This window comes from Paramormyrops kingsleyae, chromosome 5, assembly GCF_048594095.1.
Source record: "Paramormyrops kingsleyae isolate MSU_618 chromosome 5, PKINGS_0.4, whole genome shotgun sequence".
Lineage (NCBI taxonomy): Eukaryota > Metazoa > Chordata > Actinopteri > Osteoglossiformes > Mormyridae > Paramormyrops > Paramormyrops kingsleyae.
The window spans coordinates 13,328,016-13,351,008 of record NC_132801.1 but is presented as its reverse complement, the minus strand read 5'-3'; the positions used below and the strand labels follow the sequence as shown (position 1 = coordinate 13,351,008).

At 44.6% G+C, this 22,993-nt stretch overlaps 2 long non-coding RNA genes and 1 other non-coding gene across 4 annotated transcripts; 1 reads left to right on the top strand and 2 right to left on the bottom strand.

Moving 5' to 3' along the window:
* Positions 1 to 612: 612 nt before the first annotated feature.
* On the bottom strand, positions 613 to 697 carry trnas-aga (transfer RNA serine (anticodon AGA)). The gene has a single exon. It is a non-coding gene; the product is annotated as a tRNA-Ser (tRNA).
* A 2,241-nt stretch (positions 698 to 2,938) lies between these two features.
* Positions 2,939 to 4,590, bottom strand: LOC111847890 (uncharacterized). The gene is made up of 3 exons (XR_011991865.1): positions 4,240 to 4,590; positions 3,712 to 3,969; positions 2,939 to 3,617 (listed from the first exon to the last, which is right to left on the bottom strand). It is a non-coding gene; the product is annotated as an uncharacterized lncRNA (long non-coding RNA).
* A 1,299-nt stretch (positions 4,591 to 5,889) lies between these two features.
* On the top strand, positions 5,890 to 11,397 carry LOC140590857 (uncharacterized). 2 transcript variants are annotated; one of them, XR_011991715.1, is made up of 3 exons: positions 5,890 to 5,990; positions 6,795 to 6,910; positions 7,137 to 11,397. It is a non-coding gene; the product is annotated as an uncharacterized lncRNA (long non-coding RNA). The 2 variants fall into 2 exon arrangements; XR_011991714.1 differs by having other exon boundaries at positions 6,795 to 11,397.
* The last annotated feature ends 11,596 nt before the right edge of the window (positions 11,398 to 22,993 follow it).

Genomic DNA, 22,993 nt, shown 5'->3' with positions numbered 1-22,993 from the left:
AGACTGGGGTTTGATTCGCAGATGGGGAGTGTGGAGCTTCCTTTCGGTATGGCAGGGAAAGCCAGCGGGGGCTGAAAGAAAAAGCTTTCATTTGCGAGCAACAGTGCCTCACAAAAGGCAGCTCAGCGCGGCGGTTCTCAAGTGCTCCGTCACCGGCCTGCGGTTGGTTCACTCCTGTCGAGCTGACCCAGTGCTCCTGGGTTCCACCGGAAGTACCATGTCGATGCCGACCATCACCGGGACCTCCGATCCACGTGGCCCTACACAGCACTGAGCTGCGATACTCAAGCAGTCCAGCAGCCTCAGTCTTCCAGGTTCATGGGTTACACACAGGTACCCCCACGCCCGATAGGGGTCGTTCTGTGTGTGCGGGTGGTGGTAGATTTCGTTGGAGAGGAGCAACTGCAGCTAAGGCCTCTCTTTTACCCCAATGTTGAATATACTCAAAAAGTATATCAAAGTAATTTACCCTATAACCTTTGGATAGATTGATAGACAGGTAGATGGAGGGCGGAAGATGGGCAAAAAATATCAACAGAGTCAACACATGCTATATAAGAGTGACACAAAGCCAGGGGAGCAAACAGCTACTGGCAAAATAAACGAAAACCACGTAGTCGGCAGGATTCGAACCTGTGCGGGGAGACCCCAATGGATTTCTAGTCCATCACCTTAACCACTCGGCCAAAGATGGGGCAAAAGGGACTGCTAGGGTGGGGGAAAGAAGGGAAAAGGAGAGGGGAAAGAGGGGAAAGAGGAGAGGAGAGGAGAGAAAAAAGGAGGAAATATGTAAATAATCCATCTGTCCATTTTCTATACTGCTTTATCCATCTGGGTTATGGGGAAGCTGGAGCCAATCCCAGCATCATCGGGTGAGAGGTGGGGTACACTCTGGACAGGCTGCCAGTCCACCATCACAGACAAACACACACTTGCATGCACACCTATGGGTAATATTAAAGTAGCCAGTTCACCTATAATCGGCATGTCTTTGGAAAGAAACCCAGGCATGCACTGGGAGAGCATGCAAACTCCACACAGAAAGGCACCCTGGGTGACCTGGGGATTGAACCCAGGACCTTCTTGCTGTGAGGTGACAGTGTGAACCACTGGACTACCGTGCCACTCTATACATGTATAATCCTATACAAATAAAATATGTCTATTTCCATAAAAGAGTCTTTTACTCACTTAAACTTTGTCCAGAAAATGTTTATTTTTTGATGTTTTTGTATCAAAAATTAAAGTGGAAATTGACAAATGTCAACAGTTGTATTTCCACATAATACCATCATTCCCTTTTAACCTTTTCTTCAGAAAAACTATTAATTTTTATAGTTTTATGTATCCAAAATACAAAGGACAATGGAACATCTTTTGATTGGAGACATTATTCACACTCACTCATATAAAACAACAAAAAACACATGTAACATTCTTGTGAAAGTGAAACAACAGTGATAAATGAAGAAAAATAATTTGCCTAATTGTTATTCTTTTATGGATTGCCAAGAGTGTCTTTCCATTCTGTAATGGTCTGTCCAGATGCTGGACAGTACCACTTTCCCTTCATCTGTGTGTGGCCAGTGCTTTTGTTTTTGGGTTGACCACATATTCTGCACTGATATTGGTAATCCTCTTTGCAGCGTCGCTTTCTTGGTGGCTCCCCCTTTGCCACACGCTCCTGGTCTTCAAGGTCTGCTTTTTGCTGTCTCCATTTTCTGTGGCGATTCAGGTGTACTGATGGTTGATTTGAGGATGATGCTGTTGTAATTGGTATTGAAGATGGTATATTGTACTGATGATATAACGTTGAATGATGAGACGGTTGTTGAGACAGAGGTGGTAGAGATTGGGACGACCAGCCAGGGTACTGGGCTTGTGGCAGATGACCCTGATGGTATGAGGATGAGGCAGGAAATGGGGCTGGTGGACGATGAGCCTGTTGGTATGAGAATGAGGGAGGAAATGGGGCTGGTGGAAGATCAGCCTGTTGGTATGAGGATGAGGCAGGAAATGGGGCTGGTGGACGATGAGCCTGTTGGTATGAGGATGAGGGAGGAAATGGGGCTGGTGGAAGATGAGCCTGTTGGTATGAGGATGAGGGAGGAAATGGGGCTGGTGGAAGATGAGCCTGTTGGTATGAGGATGAGGGTGGACATGGGGCTGGTGGAAGATCAGCCTGTTGGTATGAGGATGAGGGTGGACATGGGGCTGGTGGAAGATCAGCCTGTTGGTATGAGGATGAGGGAGGAAATGGGGCTGGTGGAAGATCAGCCTGTTGGTATGAGGATGAGGGTGGACATGGGGCTGGTGGAAGATCAGCCTGTTGGTATGAGGATGAGGGTGGACATGGGGCTGGTGGACGATGAGCCTGTTGGTATGAGGATGAGGGAGGAAATGGGGCTGGTGGAAGATGAGCCTGTTGGTATGAGGATGAGGGAGGAAATGGGGCTGGTGGAAGATCAGCCTGTTGGTATGAGGATGAGGGTGGACATGGGGCTGGTGGAAGATCAACCTGTTGGTATGAGGATGAGGGTGGACATGGGGCTGGTGGAAGATCAGCCTGTTGGTATGAAGATGAGGGAGGAAATGGGGCTGGTGGAAGATCAGCCTGTTGGTATGAGGATGAGGGTGGACATGGGGCTGGTGGAAGATCAGCCTGTTGGTATGAGGATGAGGGTGGACATGGGGCTGGTGGAAGATCAGCCTGTTGGTATGAGGATGAGGGTGGACATGGGGCTGGTGGAAGATCAGCCTGTTGGTATGAGGATGAGGGAGGAAATGGGGCTGGTGGAAGATCAGCCTGTTGGTATGAGGATGAGGGTGGACATGGGGCTGGTGGAAGATCAGCCTGTTGGTATGAGGATGAGGGTGGACATGGGGCTGGTGGAAGATCAGCCTGTTGGTATGAGGATGAGGGTGGACATGGGGCTGGTGGACGATGAGCCTGTTGGTATGAGGATGAGGGAGGAAATGGGGCTGGTGGAAGATGAGCCTGTTGGTATGAGGATGAGGGAGGAAATGGGGCTGGTGGAAGATCAGCCTGTTGGTATGAGGATGAGGGTGGACATGGGGCTGGTGGAAGATCAGCCTGTTGGTATGAGGATGAGGGTGGACATGGGGCTGGTGGAAGATCAGCCTGTTGGTATGAAGATGAGGGTGGACATGGGGGTGGTGGTATTTGACACTGCTCATATGAGGACCAGGCAGGAAATGGGACTGAGGGTGGTTGACCTGGTAGGTCTAAAGATGAGGTAGCAGTGGCGGAAGCTGGTAGTTTACACTGCTCATATGAGGACCAGGCAGGAATTGATGATGGTGGCTGGTGACCCAGCTGGTATGAGGATGAGGCAGAAGCAGCAGGCCATGCGCATGACCCAGGAGGACAGTCCTGTGCATAACCAGTTCTGACACTGCGGCGCCGGCGTATCACTGCCTCACCCTCACGATTTTCTGGTTCCTGGAACTCCATGGCTACATGTCCATGTTCCACAGGTGCAGAAGGCAGATCTCTTGCTTTTGGCAAGGAATCCTTCACAGCAGAGACCTTCTGGGGAAGCTGTACTCCTTGCAGGAGTGATTCACGGTCTGTCCTCTTCTGTCTTTCATATAACCTGGTGAAAATACAAAAATTCTTCAAGTTAAATCTGATTATGTTCAAATAATTAAATACCACTCAGTGCATGGAGGAAATCAAAAACATCTCACTAAGAAGACACTGTAGTGGTATTAATGGTAACGAGTACCAAGTTCGTCTGGTCCTGTATCACCCGGCTGTCTTCAAGCAGTTGTTTAATGTGACAGTATGTTTGTACAATGGACTGTGGAATGGGTAAGGTGTTGCCCTTGCAGTCTTTTGGCCTATTTCTCCCTTGCTGATACTCCTTCAAAAGCCTGAGGGAAACACACTCTGAAATTCTGTTGGTATCAGGTCTTTGGGCAGCCTGACCATGGGTCAAGAATAGTCTGTGAAGACAAAATAGTGTACTCAATGTACAACAGAGAGTTGCACCAATTTAATTAAAGTGTGTGAATCATTGTATGAACCATGATATACTGTATAACCCCACTTGACAGTTTGACTGTTTATAGCAATCTTCTTGTTTGAATCACCTACAAAAAAGTTACACATACATAATAATATGACTCTGCTTGTGTGATACTACCTAAATGTAACATGTGATTTATGATACGTGTAAATTACACAATGTGTGCATCCTTTCGAGGTGAGGTCACCTTTCAGCTGCTTGTTGACCAGGTGCAGAACCACTACGTTTCCTGGACGCTCTCCACGGCCCTGGCAAGGTTGTCTTCTTACATTTTAGTGTATACTTGGAGGGAGCCTTGTCCATGGCATGTAGACTGGAATATAGCTGCACAATCTCAGCTGTCTCTGTGGTTGACAAGGCAGTTATCGTGTGGTTCAGATTGACAAGGTACTTCACCAAGTTATCAACTGCCTCCCAACTTGGAACACCTCTGGCATCACTGGTGTGTGAATGTGAGTGTGGATGGGTGAATGTGAGGCATGTATTGTAAAGCGCTTTGAGTACTCGTAGGAGTAGAAAAGCGCTATATAAATGCAGTCCATTTACCATTTACCATTTACATCGGCTATCCTGAAAGATAAAAAACCAAAGCACTTTTCAGGAAATTCATAGACACTTTATATAAGTCAAAATTATCATATAAATCACCGGAAATATATAACAGATAACATTAATCATTAATCAGGATGAAATAAGTTCTTAAACACATTGCCTGAGATGATGTGCTAGGTCCACAAGAGGAACTGTCCTCAGTAAGTATGTTTCTTCCTGGACTGAGAGGACTGTTAAAGAGACTGCTTTCTTCATGATATGTCTCCTGTAAATTTGCAAGGAAGAAACAATTATGAAAAACAATATCATTAGAATATAAAATTCCCTCTGTAAGAATTCACTGGTCTATAGGCATGCAACATAAAAATACAAATGGCAGCTATAACAATAATAATAATTGATAGAATGGACTAATAAATGACATTTCCTGTAAAATTTCAATGACAAGATGATCATCAAGTGGTCAGGATGATGCTGAGCTGGCTGAATCACCATGGGGGAAAGGACTGTGATTGGCTGAAGTGTTCAAATCGTCTTCAAACTGGGGGGCTTCAGGTGGACTCCTACTGACAATGTCAGCTACATCACTTATCGTGACATCAAGACACTCTTCCTCCTGAACTTCAATCTGCAGCTCAGGTAGAATGATGCCAAGTTCCCTGTGCTGTTGTGGAGCCAGCAGGTCACCTCTGTCAGACTGAGCAAATAAATACTCCACTGCAATATGCTCACCTGCCATGAAGAAACATTTCAAAAGGGGAAAAAGGATATTTAGAATTATAAGAACAGACATGCATCAAAATGACTGCGAAAATACAGAAACGATTATCTCTTAAATATGTTAGAATGTGTTATTTGTAGTAGTTGCAAGTAAAATTGATGTCTCCATCTTACCAGTGGGTCCCCCAGGGGGAATAAATTCGGGCAAGAGTTCATGACAGAGGACTCTGTTGCTGAGTGAATTCAGGTTGGACATCATACAGTTTAGTGTGTGATTCAGCACTCACACTCACAGCTTCATGGGCTCTATTCATGCTCCACCTGGACCAACCCTCAAGCATGTACATCTGAGTGTGCATGGCATTATGTAACCCAGTAAAGGAAAGGCCCACTTTTTCTCCCTTTTATTTGTATCAATGCATTTGCAGTCTTTTATTTTGAAGAACTTTATTTTGAAATGAGGAAGTGTGATCCTCTCTCTAACTTTTATTATTTTTTCCGTTTCACGGTCACGTTGGGTGATAATAATCTCATTTGTTTAGAGCAATATTAGTCCCGCCTTCCGAGCAGTGGATCAAATTACGTATTAGCTCCGGGTCTTTTGCACTTTGAGAATGAACAAGGCAGGCTGGAGATGATTTATGCTGAACTATATGGGTCGCCTTGGTGAGTTTTAATGCAGAAAGGTGTAAAGAGGTAATTGCACTGTCCGAAAGCTAATTTGAAATATGTATTGTGTTAAGTTGCACGAACTAGAGAGGCCGTGTGGCTGTGTGCCTTGCCGTGTTCGCGCCGATACCTCACCCACACACACGAAACCATGTGTTTGCTAAAGAAACGTGCTAGTGTCGCGCTAAAATTAGAATTTTGTTAACGCTAAATCGCGAGTGTTTCTTTTTTCTTTCTTTCTGTTTAAAAGCAATTAAAATGCTATTTCTGTTTAAAATGTGGTTTTATCAAAATAGATTTTTAGTGTACAATAATGTAATGAAGCACTTCTGTTCTTTATGCACTATTTTTGGTCAAATGCAATGTATGTTTTGATGTTAAATGTATGGTTTGATGGTTTACCGTCGAAAGTTTACAGTAAATTCTATGCAATGATAAACCGAGTAGCTCTGACAGGGTTTACTGATACAGAGTAATAAGTTGGTTGTATTTCGTCTCATGATTTACAAAAGCTTAAAGGATGATTTAAAAATCAATAATTTAATTGGTTATAAATAATAATCATAATTTCATGGTTAAAACAGTTTAAAGGGATTAAAAAAAGAGAAATTCATTTATTAGTTTTACATGGTTAAAAACAATTTCATGGATATTTTAAGTTAAAAACATGCATGTAATATATTACTGTGGTAATATGAGAATTGAAGATAAAAAATAAGCTATAGCTGTGAGAAGAAGTAGGAGAATGGGCTTTATCTGGCTGTATGCAGTAATATCAGTATTTTTTTGGTGCTGAAAAAGACACTGGAACGGATTCCTGTATTCTCTCCGGATGGAGATGGCGAGCCTGTGCCCAGAACTGAACCGAACCCGCGTTTGAAGAACTTCATTCTTCTCTCCAGAGAAACACCAAAGTGGTAACAACTCAAATCACTAAACCAAAAACAAAAGAGGGAAAAAAATAACCGCACTACACAGGAATTTTTGATTTGACTAATGACCAAAAGGACGAACTGAAATATTGGGCTGTTTCTTTTGTTATGCCGGCTTATTGTTATTGTTGAAATTGTTAAATGGTATCTTATTTTATTTCTTTACTTTTCTACAAAATAACTATTATTCTTGCTCATTTCCTGCCTCCAGCCATTTCATTCTGCATTCACCTCGGATCCAGTTGTAATCCTGTCGAACCTAGCAACTGTACGGTGTTCATTTTAGGACATCCTCAGGTCTTATGAAAAAATCCGTCAGACTTCAGACAAAACGGCATCAGACATCGAACTCAGACAAAACGGACTCGGGTGTCGGGAAAAAAACCGTCAGACTTCAGACAAAACGGCATCAGAACAAACGGACTCAGACAAAGCGGACTCGGACAAAACGGCATCAGAAAAAACTTAAAAATTTTTTTTTAATACATTTAATATAAAAATGTAGAACTATTATTGTTCGCTACTATTTTGCTTAGATTTATTTTTTTTCCAGACATTTGTTCAAGATGTCATCTGGCAAGGAATGCAAAAGGAGTATCCAACTATGGCAGTTTGACACTGGCTTTGTTTGAAGCTGTTATCACAGTTTATTATATGATGTAAAGTTACTAGTCCACTAAGTTATTGAGAAGAAAAGTAGCCTTTTGAAAAAATGTTGAAATAAAATACATTTGTCTTACTTATGTGGTAATTATTTTAATTTTGAATTTGGGGTGTAATTAGATTTAAATCCCATAACATGTTTGGCTGGTAGAGGTGGTGATAGAAAGGTGGTTGTCACATTTAATTTTGTAGATGCAATGATAATGTTGTTATTCAACCAGGGATTTAAACAAAGGGAAATTAGCTGTGTACTGGGCTCACAAGGACATCAAGTTAGGTAAGCGTACATTTAGAAAAGTGTGTTGCTGTATCTGCATTGATATGACACATCTAGCGTGACCACCTAATCCATGTCAGGAGGGACACTATGAGCTACTCCAGGTTTTACAAATACTTTAAAACTGAAAGGCTCCTTGGCTAATTAGTTCTTCTAGTTCTAAATAATATTTTTTGTGCTTTTACTGGTTTGTTTCCTTCATTCAAAGACTCATCCAGCTGTTTCACATTAACATTACTGACACATGCATGACTGAAGGAGACTGACCAATCAGCACGCAGCAAGAACTCGGTGCTCAAGTGAAATTCAGGTCCTTTTAATTGAAATGATGGAAATGGTAGTTTGCAAACCCTGTCATAGCTCATAGTGTCCCTCCTGACGTGGATTAGGTGGTCACCCTAGACACATCTGAGACTGGACAGGATGTAGTGTCTTTTGATAAAAAAAAAAGTCTATGTTGTGGTTGGTTTGTGGCATAACAGTGAAAGACACTTGAGAAGAATTTTAGAACGTTTGGGGTTGAAGCGGAGATGCCCCCAGCGACCGGTCACTGAAATCCACAAAGCTTTTTCTTTATTTGAAGCTGCAGTAGCTTTTTGGCTTTTCCAAAAGCCTGTGCTGCACCTGTAATGCATATATATATCGTACCTGAAACCTATGCAAAGTGACTACTTCTCACAGTAACAATAGTACAACTCTCAAATGGGAATAATTTGGGCTTTCCTTACTGATAAATGCATTGGCACTCCTTGAGCTGGAGTCATCTGCAATATAAATGGGACAGTGCTTTGTAGAATCCTACTACTGCCACAGACGTCTCTACAGTAAACTTCTGAAAATGTGTTGTCTCAAGGTAATACATTTGCTTGTCTGACACTAAATACTAACTAACACTAAATACTACATCACTAGAAAAGCCTACCTGTTTTGTCTGCTGTCAATAGCTTTTTCACGTTGGTATCAAAGCCTTTTTGAGTAAGCTCACCTTCAAATAAAATTTTAAGAGGTAAGGAGTGAAAATAATGTAGTACTAAGCAGTAGTCACGAGGTCTTACATCTGATTTACCTTTGATATTCTAAACACACACAGAGACACACACACACAAATTAACGTTAGTGAAACCTGTTTATTATAGCTTGACGGCTCGACTTTTCTGAAAAAAGCATTTGCAACTGTACACATGAAGACTGCCATTCTTACTCAAGTGGTAATCTGTACAGTCAATTAGATAGGAATGCTTAATTATGAAATTTAAATTAGCCCAGAACATCCTGTTAGCCTTATGAGGCAGTTTACGTCGATAGCAAGAATGTGCCAACATTAGGCAGAATAAACAGTAGTTACCGTTTGAGGTCTTTTTTAAGATCCTCATAGGCCTTTACTTTGTCCATAACCTGACAAATATACAAATCGTCAATTAAACTTAACATCATTGCCACTACTTAAGCTAGCTAGCACGGATTCGGTCCACAAAACAACAACATCCAAATATTACAATTTTGAAATATAATAAAAAGCTAACTCTCTTCATCATCAGGCTTTGAGGTCGAAATTTTTTTTTAAAGTTTGTTCTGATGCCGTTTTGTCCGAAGTCTGACGGTTTTTTTCCTGACACCCGAGTCCGTTTTGTCTGAGTTCGATGTCTGATGCCGTTTTGTCAAGTCTGACCTGAGGATGTCCTAAAATGAACACCGTACAACTGGTCTATACTTTTGGCTTGTCCTAGACTACTTAACGTGAGTCAGGGGTTACAATTACATCTCCATCCTTTAGAAACAAAATGACATTTGAGATTATTGAAATATTGTTTGTATTTATTAAGTGATGACTACTATTAAGTCTCACAAACTTGATACTTAGTAGACTTGTTTTTTTATGAGCATAAATTAATGACAGACATGTAAAGGATAGAAATTATGTCAAAGAGTTATAATTTCTAATTACCTGGGATAAAGGTGCACTGGTGGCGATGAAAACTCTCCAGAGAAGATGACCCTCTGCCGCATCTCAAGATGTCTAGGACCTTGTCTCCTTTTTGCAACCCTGAGCCAAGTTTGGTGTATAGTTCGACACCTGGTGGGTCTTGGATGCATGGCAAATGCTTCTGTTGCACCTCCCACACATGTGTCATGCTCTCAGGGTTTATCAGGCGTAAATCTGAAGTGTCAGTCAGATCCCACATGGATTTCAACAATTCTTGGATCAGGCTACGGGTGTTTTCAACCCCACCAGTTCTCCTTCTGCAATGCCTGGCTAGTTCACTGGAGGTGATACTGGCCAGAACTTGTGCTTCTGTTGGAGCAAGACCAGCATGCTTTTTCTTCATGTCTGACCTCTTTGCGTCCTTGAGACGGCAGATGTCATGCTGGTCCCACTCAAAAATACAAGAAGATAACTTTGAACAGAAAACACCATAGAAAGGATGGTGTTCTGTTGTGAGACCAGTGTTGAATCGTCTCATAAAGTGGAAAACGTCCAGTCTCACTTTAACCTTCCATTGTCAAGGTTGCGGGCATCTCGGGCACGGGAACGCGGCATGGTGCGCAGAAAAGGGCGGACGACCCACTTGCGGCTCAAAGAACAAAAAAGGGTTTATTACAAAAGACAGAAAAGCTACAAACACAAAGAAACCAAAACGGACCACGAGGGGTCAAAAACTAAAAAGGGATTAATTAGCAAAATTAAATAACAAAACCTAACTACACAACTAATACGGGGAATCGCAGAAACAAACCATGAAACACAGGCAATACAAATTAACTAACACGCCATCACGAACAACCTAGACAAAGACATCAGAGACAAGACACGACGCAATGAACCACTGGGGAACTGAACACAGGCAGGAACTAAAATACTAATGGGTAACGAGACTAACACAGGACAGGTGAGGCTAATTAACAAAACCAAGGAAACAGGGCACAGGTGAAACTAATGAACTCAAAAGGAACTGAAAACAGGGAAACTAATAACTAACCAAGGAAACAGATACTAACACTGGGGAATCTAAACAGGTAAAGACACAAGCAGAGGCACAAGGAACAAAACCAAAAACCATATACAAAATCACCAAATACAATAACTAGACAAACTCAACTAAAACACTAGGGAGCAAAATACAAAAACAGGAGGCAGGATTCAAACATAAGACAAGAGGGAACTCAGGACCGAGGGGCAAACAGACAGCACATGCTTAATACATTGAGCCACGAGACCAGACAGGAGACAGGGGAGAACAAGGACTGACGTGAAGGACGGAATGACCAGCACCACCTGCTGGTCAAACGGGGAAGGGGCACGGAAGGACCACAGTGGGGGGCTGACCCTGACATCCATGGCCGAAACCAGACAAGGACTGGGGGCATACCTGTGCGAATCAACAAGGCCTGAATGTAAGAATTATGTGATAAATCTATTGCTGCAGTGATTTAGATGACATATACATCTCCAAGGCATGACAACTGAGACATAATTAAGGTAACTGTGGGCAAGCTATCATACAGAATAAAGTAACTTGAATTTTGTGTTTCACTTTGATATACATTGAAAATATGTTTAAGTAATATTAAGTAATGTTTCTAAATGTTAATTTTGTCCCTGTAACAAATAATACATTACTATAAAAACATTCTGAAGGTCACACACCTGTCTCACTGCAGCAACCTCTGTCAACATAGATGACATCTGGCTCTGGCTCCCCTGTGTCCTGGTAACGTTTGACGATACCCTGGCACAACTCAGCTAGGCCAGCTCCCTCACCAGTGGTTAAAACACAGTTCAGTACCTGGCCACATTCATTACTTACGTTTGTCATCCAAGTAGCTGTGTCTGCAATGCCACCAGTGAGCTTCTTTATGATCTATATAAAAATAAATCAGTATAATAACATAATCGGGTATCATAAATAAACATGAACAAAACAAAGATTTTTCAAAGCATTACAAAGTTTCCCTCGTACCTTTTTTGTGGAGTCAAGCTTTAAAATCCAGCCATACGTTGAAGTGATGACACCCTTCATCTCATCCAGATGACACAGGATCTCGTTGGCATAGACTGTTTCAAACCACTGTGCAAGGGGTAGGGGACAAAAGGGTGGGGGCGGATAATAGACTGCTTCCTCACATTGGGTTAAGGCACTCCTCCTTTTGTGAAGCTCACAGTCAGACAGGAACTCGATGTTGTGCCTTGCCCACTCCTCACTGTGAACTTCCTCTAGTGCTTGCTGGAGGTAACTGGAGCTGTTCCCTGCAGTTTGTGGTTTGAGCTTAGTCACACACTTCCTGTCCAGAGCAAGCTGAGTGGTAAGAATAGTGGGGAACCTGTTTCGGTGGGCAGGATCCAACTGATTCAACTACTCAGTACTCCATGGACAGACAGGGATCCTGCTTCTGCTGCACCGAGGATAGTCCCCACCAACTAAATAATAACGTGAGTCAAAATCTATGACTTCCCTTGCCTTTGTGTAGATGCCAGAGTGGTGCATCTTGGTGTTGCACTGAAGGCACTTCAGAGAAATACCCCACACCCGCATTGGTGCCCAGAGAAACATTCGCTGCCTGAAATAGTTCAAGGGATCAGGTGGCGCAGTTGTTAGCTTTGGTGGACCAGGTGGATAGAACCAGTTTTTGGAAAACTGTTGCCTTAGCTGTAGGTTGTAGTGGTGGTGGAAGAGCTGCAGTACGTGGTGGTTGTTGGATTGGTAGTAGTAGAGACGTAGGAGGAGGTGGTTGTCGTGGTAGTGGTGGTGGACAAGCTGAAGGATGAGGTTGTAGTGGTGGTGGAAGAGTTGCAGTAGAAGGTGGTTGTCGGAGTGGTGGTGGTAGAGACATAGGAGGTGGTGGTAGTGGTGGTGGACGAGCTGAAGGATGAGGTTGTTGCAGCATGTGGTGGTTGTTATGATGGTGGAAGAGCTGCAGCAGGTGGTGGTTGTTGTGGTGGTGGTGATTGTTTTGGTGGATCATGTGCTTCCTCAATATGCTGCAGCAACCCAGCTACACCTTTAATAATTTTTCCACACTGCTCACAAGATTCCTCTGCATGAAAATAAGACAAATGATCAGAGAACTGCTCAACATTGACTTCCCCGCTACAAATAGCGGACTTTATCTTCTCTGAAATCTGATTGCTTGAGCTGCTCTGCGTGGCGGGGTCTGCCTGCGGCTGCCCCACACCTAAGCTGCTGTGTGTGGTGGGGTCTACCAACTGTAAACAATCCAAGCACAACCAAGACATTTTCTATGCAATGTTATATAATTTATATATCAAAATTATATCAAAATACAGGGTTCATACACATTTTAGTCAACAAATAGACTCCAGACCGCCTGTGACTGTTCTGCTACACAAGATACGAAAACAGAGTTCCGGGCAGCCAAGTTTATTGGAGAAGACAACAGGGAGAGTCGTGAGCCGTTCCGGGGTCGTGTTCAGTAGCCGTCCAAGCTGTGCCAGGGAGTCAGTCCGAGGACATGGACAAACAGTGGGGGAATCACACGAGGGCCTACGGGAAGGGCAGGAGGGCAGGCAGGAGGCGTGGTAGTAGACTCAGGAAGGGCAAGAAGGACCGAACGTAACTGTGGGAGAAACACAAAGATGAAGCGCTCAGTACGTGCATGGCAACAATACCTCGCACTCGGCTATTGCCTAAGTGCGGCTTAAGTAATGGGCTTAATTGACGCGGATTGATCCCTGCTACGCGTGTTGCCTCCTTGAGGTGGGCGTGACAGGGAGGGATCTAGGATGTCCTTAGCAGGAACTCAGCTGAGTCCGAAACCCTCCCAGTCGACCAGGTACTGCAGTCAGTCCTGTCAGCGTGGAGAATCTAGCAGGTCTCGAACAGCATATTTTTCATCCCCGAGGGGAAGTGGTGCCGGTGGTTCAAAGGACCCAGTGGGGGGATGGGTCAAACTGTAAGGAACCGGTTTCAGCAGGGATACGTGAAAGGTGGGGATAATCCGGTAAACCCGAGGGAGCTGTAAACGGTAGGTGACCGGACCCACTTGAGCTGCTACCCGGAAGGGGCCGATGAACTTGGGGCCCAGTTTGCGTCATGCCGGGAGGTGAAAGTTCCTTGTCGCCAGCCAAACTCTCTCTCCAACTCTGAAGTGGGGTCCCGGCCTTCGTCGGTGATCCCTTATCGTTTTCATTCGTGCTGCCTGTTGCTCCAATAGGTGCCGGGAGCGATCCCATACCTGTCGGCTACGCCGGTACCAGTCCTCCAGGGTGGGGACATCTGTGGGAGAGGGACTCCAGGGAAACAACGGGGGTTGAAATCCGAGCACACACTGAAAGGGGGTCAAACCGGTAACTGGATGGGGTAAGGAGTTGTGGGCATACTCCGCCCAGGGGAGAAAGCGGGACCACTCCTGGGGTTGGGAACCACACATGATTTGGAGCACCTGCCCTACCTCCTGGTTCGTCGTCTCCGTCTGGCCATTAGTTTGGGGATGATAGGCTGAGGAGAGACTGAGGGAGATGTTTAGCCTGGTACACATGGCCTTGAAGACCCCGAGAGGTAAACTGAGGGCCCCGGTCCAAGACGATCTCTTCGGGTAATCCGTATTACCTATACGCTCCTTGTAGCAGCAGATCGGTCAATTCGAAGGAGGATGGCAGTTTGGGCAGGGGAATAAGGCGACACATTTTAGAAAACCAATCTACTAGGGTCAATATGGTGGTGTGACCTCGAGAGGGGGGCAAGTCCGTGATAAAGTCTAAGACTGTGGAACTAGGGATGTGTAGGTACTGGCAGTGGCTATAAAAGCCTGGAGGGTAGGCCTGAGCATCTGCTTTGGTGTTCTTGGAGCCGGGGAGATAGGTGACCTGGAAAAGGAACCTGGTGAAGAACAGTGCCCAGCGGGCCTGTCGGGCGTTAAGGCGCTTGGCCTCTCGCAGATATTGTAAGTTGCGATGATCCATCAACACCTGGAATGGATGCATAGCACCCTCTAATCAGTGCCTCCACTCCTCCAATGTCACTTTTTAATGCCAGCAATTCCCGATTTCCCACCTCAGAGGCATCTATCTCTACCTGGAAAGGTAGTTGAGGATCTGGCTGTTTCAGGATGGGGGCAAAGCAGAAGCACTGGTCTTCAAATGCCTGGTGTGCCTCAGGGATCCATCGGAGCTTTTTGGCCCCTCTCTTGACAAGATCCGTCAGGGGGGCTGTCACTGTGCTAAACCCTTGAACGAACCATCTATAAAAGTTAGCAAAACCTAAAAAACACGGGAGAGCCTTAAGGGTCTGGGGTTGGGGCCAATCTCGTACCACCTTGACATTGTCTGGATCCATGGTGACTCCTCCGGGAGGGATGACGTACCCAAGGAACCTAAGCGTGGAGCAGTGGAATTCACATTTCTCACCCTTCATGTACAGCTGATTTTCCCGTAAATGCTGGAGTACCTGTCATACATGTCCGACATGCTGCTCCTCTGTTTCGGAATAAATGAGGATATCGTCAATATAGGCGTAGATGTAGCATGTCACATAATACCTCATTGTTGAAGGACTGGAACACAGACGGACTGCTAGCGAGCCCGTATGGCATCACTAACTACTCGTATTGACCAGTTGTGGTGATGAACGTGGTTTTCCACTCGTCTCCCTCTCTTATCTGAATCAAGTTGTAGGCACTTTTTAAATCTAATTTTGTGAAGATCCGTGCGGCTCTAAACTGCTCCAGGGCCGAGGGGATGAGTGGAAGGGGTTCCCTTCTCTTCACTGTGATAGCGTTTAGCCCACGGTAATCTATGCAGGGCCGCAGGCCACCATCCTTCTTGGCTACAAAAAAGAATCCAGAAGCGAAAGGTGAGGTGAAGGGACAGATAATACCTTGTTTTAAGGCCTCCTGAACATAATAATAATAATAATAATAATAATAATAATGCATTTTATTTGTGGGCGCCTTTCTAAAACCCAAGGTCACCTTACATAATCCATAAAAGACAAACAATAAAAACTAGTGCTGTCAAATGATTAAATTTTTTAATCAGATTAATCACAGGGTTCCTGTGGATTAATTTTGATTAATCATGATTAAATATCATTCATTTTTAATCTATATTAATCACATTTAATTTTCCATGAGCAAACAGACTCAAGAAAAAAGGGAATATATATGCACTTAACATATTTATTGAACATCTTGATCATGAGTCGGATAGATTTTTTGCTTAGCCGGACAACTTAAATTAAATTAAATTTAAGGTACCTCAGTTTAAATGGTCTTTATCTTCGTTCGCTTACAATTAGCACGAACTACCGTAAATCCGACAAATAATCCAACTAATCATGAAGTCCAATTCTAGCCCGGTTAATTGCCATTGTTAGCAATATCAGTTGATAACACATTACGTGCGGTGCTTTACATATAAAACTCCGTAGCAACACATCCACAGATAAGTTGGACAGTATAGCGTGTGCGACCGATTTAATGAGCCACAAATGAGAAGTAGTGCTTAAACAGTATAAGACTACAACTTTCCCTTCTGTTGATAAAGGGCGCAGCCATCTTGGATTCTGAACTCGGGATCCTCTGTGCTGCTCCGAGATATTTCTCGGTTGTCCGAGAAACGGGAGCGCATGTAGTCACTTCCGGCTTCAAAACTCCGGAATATGACTCGGAATACAAGTTCCGAGGGGAAATGGAACGCACTAAAACTACCCAAAATGGGTTGACAGAGACATTTCAGTGATTTTGAATGGGTTATATGGGTTAATTGTGCTAAAAATTTTAATCAGATTAATCATGATGATGGATTAATCCGTGTTAACCTGTTAATTTTGACAGCCCTAATAAAAACAAATAATTAAAAAGAATTATTTACATAATCAGACAACAATAGGTCTAAAGCGAGTAAGCCAACTTAAACAGATGGGTTTTGAGTTTTGACTTAAACAAGTGAAGAGAATCGATATTTCTGATATCCGGCGGAAGTGAGTTCCAAAGTTGGGGAGCAGAGCGACTAAAAGCTCTGTGTCCCATGGTGATTAGGGAGGCAGAGGGAACAATAAAATGGGTGGCAGATGAAGATCTGAGAGATAGGGAAGAGAGAGATAGAATACCGCTTCTTTCAAAAAGATTTATGACCCAAAGGTCATAAAGGTCACGGGTCAAAAGTTCACTGGATGGGCGGTTCTGGGGCGTGACGTCACCTGGCTGTGACGTTGGGATAGGGGTTTATTTGTATATAGTTTATTTATTTATTATTACAATTTAATTATTTATTATTAATTAATTATGTATTATAATTTAATTATTTATTATAATGTAATTATTATTATTTTAATTTGAGTAGAGTGCTTATGAGTGTGTTGTTTTGTCTGCATCCACCGGGTGCCGAGCAGGGGACTGAGCAGGGGGGGGGTTGTTGCGTTAAGGTCTCAAACACTGGGTCTGAGTGGGGGTGGGTTACCTGATGGAGTGTGAGCGTACGCTGTACCACCGTGGTAAGGTCCGTGGCTTTGGAGAATCTGTAGAAAAGGGCTCTGAGAGAGCGATGCTGTGTCTGGTGCGGTACCGTGGTAAGGTCCCGTGGCTTTGGATAATCCGCAAAGGACTCGGAGAGAGCGATGCCGGAGAGCTGAGAGTTGTGCTGCGCGAGACTGAAAGAAATCCTGTGAGAATGACCAAGTTGGAGCTAAGAATGAGAGGAGGAGCTGGGTCTGACGTCCAGTAAAAAACGCTTAGCAGTAGTTTGACCATCTGTGTGTGTGTGTGTGTGTGTGTGTGTGTGAAAGCCGACACCCCCCTGCAGCAGTAGCAGTTTGGCCTTGTGTTTTTCCTCATGCAACCTATGTACATCCCGATAGGTCAAATCCCGGTCAAACTGTAATTTGGGGCACAGATCAAGTTTGACACTTTGTATTTCAGTAAATTTTGTTAAAGTTTTGTCTTTTCCCCCCGACTCCCCGCCACACATCAAGTTTGACATTTTGTATTTCAGTAAATTTTGTCTTTTCCCCCCGACTCCCCCCATACCGTCTGCGCAGTTAAAACGTACATCGAAATAGACAACAGATAAAACTTGACAGGACGTATATTTCTCCTTAAATAAATCCTAAAAAGTAAGCAACCGCTGAAATTTTTATTACCTTGATCAGGGTTTCACTCCTTTGGTAAAGAGACACAAGTACCCCCACCCAGTATCATCATCATGGCCTTACCATGCGTGCCACGCCCCCCACCATCAGGCCGTGGAGAATATAGGGAGCTTTTGCGCTTTAGGGCCAACACTGATTTTTTAAGAAACACAGACATGTCTGGCACTATGGAAATGAACGATTCAGCCTCAACACCACCTAAGACTCAGCAGGAGCAGGAGGAGGCTGTTATGCGGCCTCCGGGGGCTCCCAAGAAGAAGACTCCTACGAGGCGTAGACGGGTACTTTTGATGCAGCCGTCTGGAGACCTGAGAGGTACCTGGGAGCTGCCCAACGGGGATAAATTGGTCTGCCTCTTTGACAATGTTGCGGAGGAACTACGCATCTTTCAGGTCACCGGAGATGCCGCAGACCCAGGGAAAGATGACCCGCATCTGGCATGTTTTTCTGAAATGGAATGGGGAAACTTGAAGACTGTTGTTATCCCGTTGATGAAGGAGAGCACCGACCCCGACTTTGAGACAGAGACTGCTAGAATGGAGATGCACTATAGAGATGCTGACACTGGTAAACAACGGAGCACCTTTATGAAGTGGGACGCGACCGGGGAGCTGGACAAGAGAATGCTGAATATATGGCAGCTGCCTAAATGCGACTGTTGTGGAATGAGAATTCCGTTCATGATTTGGATGCGGCTGATTGAAGAAAAGAGCGATTACTTCCAAGCGCTGTTCAAGGAGAGTCGGATACAGTAAGGAGATGCAAAAACCTACGCCCTAAGGATCACCCCCCTCCCCTCACCCTCCGCCTGTATATAACTGGACGCCTTTACAACCCCCTTTCACAAACATCATCATCATCATCATGGCAGCAGCAGCAGCAAATTACAGCGACAAAGTGTTCTCCGACGACGAAAGCGGGGAGAATGAGGCCTTTTCACCCCCTTCACCAGCAGCATCACAGGCCTCTGATGCCGGAGAGCTCCCTCCGACCCCTCCACCGACACCGGCCTCTGTTCCTGGAGAGGTCCCTCCGACCCCCTGCACGCTTCGCTCCAGACCGGCTTTGTGCATAGGGATGCTCAGCTGCATAAAAGCCATGATAGTGGGGCTTTTAGCCTCAGTCATCAGGAAGCATCAGCAGAAAAACTGCTACGGCTGCGAGGTGGATCATCCCAGTCAAAGACAGCACCCTTGCCTGTTTCCCGCTGGCAGGAATTACTTTTACATTCACTTTGACTCTGTGCTGAGTGACCTGTGGACCAGCCGGCTGACACCCGCCTTGATCCACGTTCTGACGACCCTGGGCATCCGAGCTTCCATCGGCAGGTTGGAGGGGGCCGTGGAAGCTATCCTGTATGATCTACGCGAGGCCCGCGACGGAATGCTGGAAATCACTCGCCTGGAACAGGATCTGTTTGAACAGACCCCCGCGCTTAAGCAGATCCTGGAAGAAGAGTTTCTGAGTCGTTGGGAGGCCCAAGACTAAAACAAAACGCAATTTGTAATGGGGAACGGTATCGGCAGCGTTTTACGACGGTTTATGTTAAATGTTTTTTTAGAAAAAGTTAGCCCACTGTTGTTGCATGCTATCGATAAAAAGAAAAGCGATTGTCGGGATGATTATACTTGTTGCTGCTTTCATAGACTGATATTTGAGATTGCTCAAGTCGGAGAACATTATCAGCGGGGAATAGTTTTACTTACTCAGCCGATGGCAGAGAGAGAAGGACAATCGTCAGAAAGTCTCATACACGCGTGTCTATCTTGTATTCCCGACGATGAATTTGACTGTAATCACATTTTTATATTTTATGCTTTAATCGTAGATGTAGTTGCCTTTAAATTTCATAATAAGCAGCCTTTCGATGTTAATCAGATGCTTTCTACTCTGCATACATGCATCGCTGAAAAGGCCTCTATACGGACCTTACTGCATGTGACATCGCTAATCTACCTCAACAACTGTCACGGCTGTAACTACCTGTAATTGTGTGCCCTTGTAATAATGTTTTTAAACTATATCTACCTCAACAACTGTCACGGCTGTAACTAATTGTATGCCCTTGTAATAACGTTTTTAAAACTATATCTTTCACTAAATGTGTACCCTTGTAATAGCGTTTTTAAAACTATATCTTTCACAAAGAAAATGTATACCAGCATTTTGAAAATGTATCTTTCACTAAAATGTATGCCCTTGCAATAAAATTGAGTTGAACAACATTGCAATAGTCTTTGTATATACATGTTTGGCAGGGTGGCCGAGTGGTTTAAGGCGTTGGACTTAAGATCCAATGGATCTTAAACATTCGCCCCAGCTAAAACTCTTTTCTAAACTCTACACACAATTTCATTAATGTGTTCACTCACCCCCCCTCCCCAGACAGCTATAAAACGCCGCATCCCTGCTCTCACCCCCCACACTCTCGCTGTGTGAAAAAGCATGTCTGTTGCCAAGACTACAGCTCGTGTCTTGAGCCGTTCGTACTATGACCCCAGCCAGCCGGGGTCATACGGGGGTGTCTCCAGACTGCAGAGAGCCGTGGAGGATGATACTGGGAAAAAAGTGGCTTCTGATGACATCAGAGAGTGGCTGTCTATGCAAGACAGTTATACTTTACATAAGCCGGCTAAAAAGAATTTCCCCAGGAACAGAGTGTTTGTACCGAGAGCCATGTATCAGTGGCAGGCCGATTTATGCGACATGCAAGGGCTGGCCACGTACAACGACGGGTTAAAATACCTCCTTACGGTGATTGATGTTTTTTCTAAAAAGGCCTACGCGCGTGCCATAAGAAACAAGACGGGGGTGGCCGTAACGGAGGCCTTTGATTCTATTTTAACTGAGGGGGGTGTGCCCCTCAAGTTACAGACGGATGCCGGTAAGGAGTTTTTAAATGGGACTTTTCAGAAACTTTTAAAAAGTCATAAAATCACCCATTTCACCACGGGTAGTGAACTTAAAGCTTCAGTCGTAGAGAGATTTAACCGAACGTTAAAAGAGAGGATGTACAGGTACTTTACGGCTAAAAACACTCGACGATACGTGGATGTGTTGGACGATCTAATAAAGGGGTACAACCAGTCATTTCACAGCGCTATTAAAATGAAACCTTCTGAGGTCACGACCGATAATGCTCATCTAGTATTTTGATAATCTATACGGTCCTCTGAAGAAGAAGAAGAAAAGCAGACGGCCACGTTTTAAGTTTAACATAGGGGACACTGTGAGAGTCTCCAAGCACAGTCAGATATTTGACAAAAAGTACGAGCAGACATTTACTGACGAGTACTTTGTCATATGCGAACGTGTACCCAGATCCCCGCCGGTGTATAAATTGAGGGACGTGCGCGGTGAAATACTCAAGGGGACATTCTATGAAGCTGAGCTGCAGAAAGTCAAAATATCTCCGAAACGCGCGTTCAAGGTCGAGAAGGTTATAGGCTCAAAGACCGACGAAAAGGGGAAAAAGTGGATTTTAGTACGCTGGCAGGGTTGGCCCTCGAGGTTTGATTCGTGGATACCGCGGTCGGACTTGATACGGATTTAATTTTTAAAAAGAAAAAGGGAAAAAAATGGAGGATCGCCCCTCTTTTTACCTCACGCTACCGTCAAACTCTTGTCTCTCCATCTTCCCCGATAACCAGAGTTCGGATTACACCGTGATGCTCTCGCGACCTATAGAGCTACGGGGGCCTTACGAAGTAGGACTGGCTGAAATCATGTATTGTTACACGTGGCGTAATATTACACACCCCGAAAATACTTTTGAATTGCGGGATACGGAGGTGCAGGCAAGAAGAGACGCCGATCCTCTAGTGGATTTGCCTTACCTGTACCCTCGGAAAATTAAAGTCGGATATTATGAATCCGTTTCACAGATTGTGTCAGAAATCAACGCTTCGTTAAAAAAGTTAGGTACGGAAGTTTTCTTTGCATACAACGAGATTACGCGAAGGGTTAATATAACCGGAAATCAGAAATACAAGATCAAATTTAAACCTACTTTGGCCTACATGCTGGGCTTTGAGCCCGGTGCCTGGTATAACGTAGGAGGTACCATGCCAACCTCACCCTACCCGTCCGACATTCACGCGGGATTCTATAATTTGTACGTCTACTGTAACATTGTGGATCCGCAGCACGTGGGGGAATTTGTAGTGCCGCTCCTGAGAACCGTTAAAATAGACGGTGGGTTCGGCGACGTAGTCACTTTGCCGTTCCACAAGCTGCACTACGTACCGGTGAACAAGCAGAGCCTCCAGAATTTGCATATTGAGATAAAGAACGATCAGAATACTCTGATTAATTTCTCCTACGGAAAAACGATCATCAAGCTGCACTTTCGCCCAGTGCCAAAGATCCCCGTTTAAAAAAAAAAAAAAAAGAGAGAAAGCTGAGGGGGGTGGGAGAGCATGGCGTACCACAATTCGCAGAGATTTATTCAGTATTACACCAGTCAGGCGGGACATGGGCTCCCCGGTTTTGCGGGGAGCCCCGTGATGTACGGGCGTGGGTTGGGCTCCATGCTCAGTAGGGCTTTTAGATTCGTTTTACCCTTTCTTAAGCGTGGAGTTGATTTAGCGAAACCTCATTTGAAATCGGCGGCCAAAGGAATAGCTTCGGATCTCGCCAGCTCTGTAATCAGCGGCCGTTTTACAAACACCGGTGACCCCAAGCAGGAAGGCTCTGGTCTGCTGTTGCTATCTCAGAGGGGTAGGAAGAGAGCCCCAGCGCCTTTACCCAGGCAGCACGGTCATAAAAAACCTCGCAGCGGCAGAGCTGTCAGGATTCCCAAGTCTCGACCTTCAAAGAGAAACAGGAAACCCCCCCGGGGACATATTTTAAGAGCGTAAGGAAGAATGGCTCTAGCTCACCGCCTCTCGGCCGAATGCACCAAATCTGAGCTGGACCTGTTTGCGGCCCCTATGACGCAATTATCCATAGATCAGACCAATTATGTAGAAATCAACCCATTAAATTCCATTACCGATCAGGATGTTTTGGATTTCCTAATACCGG